Source organism: Epinephelus moara, chromosome 22 (assembly GCF_006386435.1).
Source record: "Epinephelus moara isolate mb chromosome 22, YSFRI_EMoa_1.0, whole genome shotgun sequence".
NCBI lineage: Eukaryota > Metazoa > Chordata > Actinopteri > Perciformes > Serranidae > Epinephelus > Epinephelus moara.
The window spans coordinates 33259027-33266119 of NC_065527.1; positions in this window are offsets into that span (position 1 = coordinate 33259027).

Consider the following 7093-nt stretch of genomic DNA (forward strand, 5'->3'; position numbering starts at 1 on the left):
CTGAAATCAGAAAATTAATCAAGCTGTACAGCCAGCACAGAGACATATCACAAATAAGAAAAAACAGTCGGTATAGGCAGAGATAACGGGGCACATCAATACGTGTTCAGACTCTGGCTGCCTTCATACAGAGGCTGACATAAGGAAGAAGTGGAAAGATCTTCTCAGCAAGGCAAAAAAATACATGTCCTCCAAAAAAAATCATCCAACTGGCGGGGGTCCTCCCCGAAAACCTCAATTTACAGTGACATCATTGTTGACGTATTTGGGGAGGATTCCCCTGCTTGGTGGGAAGGCTGGTGGTAGTGCTGCGTTGCAGCCCAACACAAACTGTAAATCCGGTGACAGCTCTTCAATAAGTTCAAACAGATCTCTCCTACCGAATTGAAACCTCTCAATCAGCTCCTCGTCATTATATAGGCTATGTCCAATTGCTTCTGTCCCTAATTACCCTCTCCCGTCTAAATGCCCGCTCGTATACAGACGGTGGATGAGATGTGCCATAATTAAGTTGCGCTCTCTGCGCTCTAGAGCTCATGAGCGCAGCTTGATAATGACCTTACACCTGCTCTTGACTAGGCGTAAGATTTACACCCGGTCTTAGTGAGAAGAAGGCTTAAGCCTTGTTGGTGCAACCGGCGTAACTATTAGGTCGGATTTAGAACGCCAAGTTACGACCGACTTAGCTTAAGACCAGGCTTAAGACCAGTTGGTGCAACCGGCCCCTGAAGACAATAGAGGAGGAGCAGCAGAAGAAAAATTTAACTGCAATCCTCGCTGAAAAGAAGGCGCAGAAAAAAAGAGCCCTCTCTTCCCACCACCGAAGAAATCGAAGAAGGACAAAGAGAGGCATGCTTGTCTTCTTTCTCATACTTTTTTGAATCCAAAATTCTTTAAATCGATTTTTAGCCCTTCAGGATTAACGCAGATGCGATTAGAAATACTGTGTGCAGGGCTCGAAAATTAACATTTTACACTGGTCGCACACTTGCCACCCAGCTTTTCAGTTATTGGCAGTGGCACATAATTTGGTGGCACAAAATATAATGCATGTTAGGTGTAACAATCAACTTTGCTTAGGCCTACTACCTCATGTCAGCGTCTGCCACGACATCCTGTGAGCTTTTTGCCTGATAGGCCTACCCAGTTGATACCAACTAATCTCAAAAGACCTACTTAACTGACATTTTTTTCAACCTGGACTCTATTTTCCCATCTACTTTTATCTAAATGAGTGGTGGGATTTTCAATTTTTACAGTTGCTCCTGTTTGAAGTGAGGGACAGGCCTGACTGCAGCTCTGAAAACTTGTATCAATGCATTCCCAATGGGGCATCAGGCCAACATCAAAATACGTTCACTAAAAGTGATTTTAATAACAATTTAAGCCTATTAGAGTGAAAAAAATGCACTTTTAGTGGAAGTATTTTGACGTTGGCCTTGGCCTCATGCCCCATTGGGAATGCATTGAGTCTCCTTACTTGAACTTACTATTACAATTGGCCATTATTACTCAACCAAAGGCTCCATCTTAGGTTAGGTGAAGTTTATCTCAATATTGATTTTCTGATTCTACTGATTATGTGCAGTGATAATGGTAGGCTATGGTAACTTGTCAATGTGTAGGCTATGCATAAATATTGTGAGGTGTTATAGAATATAGCCTAATGTGGCGAAACGTAGGCGAAGTAATATAGAAAAGATTGTCGACAACGCCACCTGGGGGAGTTTCACCCCCCGGAAATTATTGAACTTAACCCCTCCAAGGGACACAAGAATAAGGCACTCAGGTTCAACTAAACACTGGCAGAGACGAGAATCCACAAAAGTACAAAACTTTATTTTTAACAATACTAATGACAAGTTCTCAATACTAAAAGAGCAATGACCAGAAATTTACTGTGTGTGGGGGAGAGCCTAAGGAGCGAGGCCGGGGGCTTACCGCGGAGGACAGACCAACAAAGGAGCGGGGACGGGTCCACAAAAAAAAAAAGAACACAACACACCACACGTGAAGACAAAATAAACCAAACAAAACCAAAGCACGGCAAAAAGGGGTGAGTGAGGGAGGACACCACCACCAAGAGGTCCGCCTGCCGCCGGCTTGCACCCCGCTGCTCCTGGCAACAGAGAAACACAGTTAGTTCAAGTCAACAGTCTCCCACACACTCCATAAAACACACTCACACAAGACACACACCTCAGTTTACCCAAACAATATACCCCAGAAACTTAACAACGATAACCAAAATTACAAAAGAAAGTAGGCTAATAACAATCATCTAATTGAATCAATAAACAAAGAGTCTAATATAAATTACCCAAGAGTTGGAAGACATGCATATGAATAGCTTGTAAGTCGACCAACCCCCCAGAAAACAAACAAACCTCAAAACAAAACGGAAAAAAGGAATAGAAGCTCAACCTGCCACACTAACAATGTCCTGTTAGTAAAAGTAGGCGTAGGCTGCTTACAGACACTTCTGTCAACTTTAAAATAGTTCGCCATGCGAAGGAAAGAGGAATTAGCTCTTTTGATGCAGGCAATTTCTAGCCCTGACTGTGTGTGTGTGTGTGTGTGCGTGTGTGTGTCCACTTCTCAGCACCCCCCAAACCAGTGAGGAATCTGATTTTGATAATGGAGCTGTCGTGCCAGAAAAAATACACAACGAACTCAAAGCCAAATACATGAACAAAAAAAAAGAACTGCTGGACCTCCGTAAAGAAATGGAACAAACAATGCAAAAGTAATGTGCTCTAATCATCTTAGTAGATATTGTACTTTACTGGGTATTGATTTGTAACCTGACTCTCGCCATCCTGTTCTCGCAAGCTCACGTAGTTCACTCCACTCAACAGTCTGGAACCGATACCGCTTTACGAGACTTCAGTGTGCCAGATTTTAGGCGTCCAATCAGGACCATGAGATGAAACCACGTAATGTAAGCGAGAAAGTGACTTTCAAACAACATGGCGGCGTCCATCAAAGAAGCAAACGTTAGCATTGATTCTGCTATACATGCTACTACTGCAACACTCTACAAAACAGCCTGTCACTGAAGCACCGATTGAGTGAAGTGAACAATATTATAGCAGAATAGTCGTGAGACATAGGGCAACACAGGGATATAATTGTTTTTTGAATTAAAATATAGTCCTGAGCGTGGCTGACACAGTCCTGGAACTTTTCTGTTGCACCTCATATTGTCCGTGTTGTTATCTGATTTGGAAAGTATTTCTTACTACAGAGAACGGAGGAAAAGATATTATTGCTTTTCTCCTGATCGGCTTTGGTAGAGTTTGAAGAGTTTTATCTATCGTGTAGCCTGTGATGGACCAGTTTGTTCATCCAATCACATGAAGGATTTTTGCTACTGTCAAGCTCTCTACTGCTACTGCCCTCTAGCGTCTACAATTTTTCTGTCAAACCGAGGGCCCAGATGTGTGAGTGAAGCGAATACATCTGGCGAGAGTCAGGTTAATTGATTGGTTCATAAACTATTATTTCATACTTATGATTTCTGGTGACAAGCAGTTCTCTGGACAACCTAGATAAACACCTCTGCCAAATGACTGTCATGTAAATAAATTTGAGTTGCTTAAAGGGGAACTATGGTTTTTAGCACCCTGGACCCTATTTTCCCATCTACTTTTATCTAAATCAGTGGTGGGATTTTCAATATTCGCTATTGCTCCAGTACGAAGCGAGGGACTGCAGCTCCAAAGCTTGTTTCAATGTATTCCAATGGGGCTAATTGCCCCATTGGAATTAGAACTAAAAACACAGGAGCTGGAGAAGGAACTGGAGGTATACAGAAGAGCAAACCTTTCACTACAGGGAAACCTTGATGAGGTTCTGCAACGGGCCTTCTCCAACAGTAAGTCGTTGAAAATTAATGCCGAATTAAAACTACTAGTGCAGTGCCCGTAGGAAGTATGTATTCCTATAGAAAAGTGGGAGCTAGGCTAGATAGGTTACACAGGCCTATGGGATTTTAACGTTTAATGATAATAATGATGTTTTGAAAATTAATCCAAACTGTTTTTACACAAACATCGTGAACAAAAACACAACCATACCCATGGATGCACGTGCCATGACAACGTGCAGACTTGAAACCCGACAACCCTGAAAGCCCCGTCCCTCATGCTGCTGCACATCCTCCCCCTAACCTCCCTGTTTTCCCCCCTCCCTCCCCAGCAATCACCCGTTTGTCATCGACGTTCACTGTGCAGATTGCGGGGGGTTTTTTCTTTGTGTATGTGTGTGTGTGTGTGTGTGTGTGTGTGTGTGTGTGTGTGTGTGTGTGTGCGGAAAGCGAAGTAATATGGTGCGCGCATAGTCGTGACACACCCAACATGTGTGTCGCAGGCTTACTTAGTCCACGTCCAAACTGCGTTTTGGTTGCCTCAATGTGAAGTGCTGTTTTCCTTTCTCGCTGCTCGCCAAGCCTCCGTGCCTGCAGTAGTAGTAGTGAAGGCGAGGACACGTGCAGCTGCTGCAGCAGAGCAAGGATATTGAAAGACAGGACTGGACACAGTGACCATGGGGGGAGTGCACATGCGCAGTGAAATCTGTACTGAACGTGAGCCTCCACAATTGCAGGTGTGCGCATGTGCAATCTTCCCACATTGACCCTATGTCCAATCCTGTCTTTTCTGTCTTTTCACTATCCTTGAAAAATGAGATTCAGCATTAGAGCATATGTTTTGAAAATTAATCCAAAAAACTTCAACCAAAAAACTTCAAAATAAAGGATGCACACCATTGTGCCATGCGCAAGCCATATCCGAAAGCTTAGGCCAATCTGACAAACAGTCAGAGATATATGCGAGCCACAGACAGACACACAGATGCTTCTTGCTTTATAGATAGATAACCAAAACAATTTAAGCCTATAGGCCTCTTGTGCAACAGCCATTCTGACAGCAGATACTTTCACATGTGAGCCAGACTGACACGTGTAAATTTGGAAATACAGGCCGGGCATTTCTGCCTGACGCACCTCCTCTGGTGCCTTTAGAATGCTGGTGTACCCTAAACACCACTGTGGGCGTAAATGGGTCATCAACTGGGGGCCACTCACAGGATGTAAAAGTAAAGTACATGAACTACTGTCCAAATTGTTGTTGTGCAAGACGCCTAGGAGGGTTACCTGTCAGAGAAATGCTTGCTCATGTTTTGTGAGAGTTTAAAGGATAAGTTGTTGATACATTTGAGAAAGCTACAACCACAGTATCTTTTATTTCTGTCAGATCCACAGTTTCTCAGCCAGCCAGCCATCACTGAGACAGTCCCCCAACAAGCCAGCTCCCAGCCTGTTCTCAGCCAGCCAGTCGGCTCCCCACAAGCCAGCCCCCATTCTCTCCCGCCCAAGAGTCAGTCAGTATCCGACACACAGCCAGCCAGCCTAGAGACAATGTATTTATCAAATACAGTACCACATATACCAAAGTCTAGTTACCATGTGTGCCTAGCCTATATGCTCAAATGTCACAATTATCCAAATATAGGGTGCACAACCATATGTGGGTATACATCACAGCAATTGTAATTCACTTTTTACAATAATATAAAGAAATAATTCTAGAATTTAAAGAAATAGTACCCTGAGCAACACTAATAGTGCATAAAAGTGCAAGATAGAATAATATAAGATAAAAGCACTTTCAACAATGTGGAGAGTTGCTTGTTTAAAAGAGGTTTCGTTTTTGAAACCTGTCGCCAGCTGAAAATCTTGCATTGAGGCTGATTGCATTAATTGAGAGGAATTGTTGAAACTTGCACATATGACCAGACAAAATACAATAGTGTTTCGTAAGAGAATATACAAGCTCATATAACTGTTTAAGAGCTATTTAACACAATAATAACACTAAAAGAGCCTTTAAATGAGAAAACCAACATTTGGGGAAATTAGCTTGTCTAAAACCTTTCGCAGAGTAAGCTAAGCTGACATACCATCAGTGCATTTCGGCACTTTTAAGGGAGAAAGCAAGCTGGTTCAACTAGCTGGTTCAAGCTAGCTGGTTCAATGTTAAATGAGCTAGCTAGCTAATTTAAAGGTTTTGAACAAGCTAATTCCCAAAATGTTGGTATTTGCCTTTAAGGATCAAAATGACAACAGTAGCAGTGTTGCATCCTTAATTATCACTGTTTCCAGATCAACATTGGCCCTGACGTCTGGATCAATGAACACGTGTGGAGCCGAATCAACTGTGCCACAAAGGACTCCATACACAACAAAATCTGTAGTGTTGTTTTTTCAGTGTTAATAATTTTGAGTTTGTGGGTGTTGATTTTGGTGTTGTTTTAACACTTGTAGTGATAAAAAAGCTCTGCGAGCGTTGTCAATCAAGCGAGTTAAATGTTTATACCTGTGACTGAGTTACAGTCACTCCTGGAGGAGTTGATTACAACATCCGGTGTGGTCAGACGTGCGCACCTTTTTCAGTCAACGTCGGTTGGAAAAGGAGAAGACGGAAAAGAAAAAACTTGTGTGGAGTGTGTGGATTATACGGTTTAAAGAAGGTAAGAACCGAATATATTTACTTCTACAGGATGGTAATCGCTGTATGAAGTCGTGATAACATAACATGGGGGTGTAAAGCAACTCAATTGGCATTGATGCTGTTTGCTGGCAAGGATTGGTTGCTTAAAAAAAGTTAACGTTATCCAGTGTGGCAACTTATTTATCCAGCCAAATATCAAGTGTTAAGCTAAAATAAATGTTTTTAAATGTACTAAGGTGACCTGAGGTGGATTAACTAACGTTTTTTAAGTCTAATGATGGTGAGTGTTTTGTCAAATTTAAAACTGCGCAACAATGTGGGGTCGCAGCCGCCGTAGTTTCCTCTCCGTTTCAGACACGGACATCACTCACTCAGCTATTGCTCACACAAACACACAACTACACATTATCCCTGATAGCACTCATAGTGATAATGTGTAGTTTTGTGTTTGTGTGAGCGGTAGCCGAGTGAGTGATGTCTGTGCCTGAGCTGTTCTGGTCAAAATAATTGGGTCGCAGCTGACATCTCGCCGAGTGCCCTGCGCCATTTTGGACGTTCGCCTGGCTTCNAGTGAGTGATGT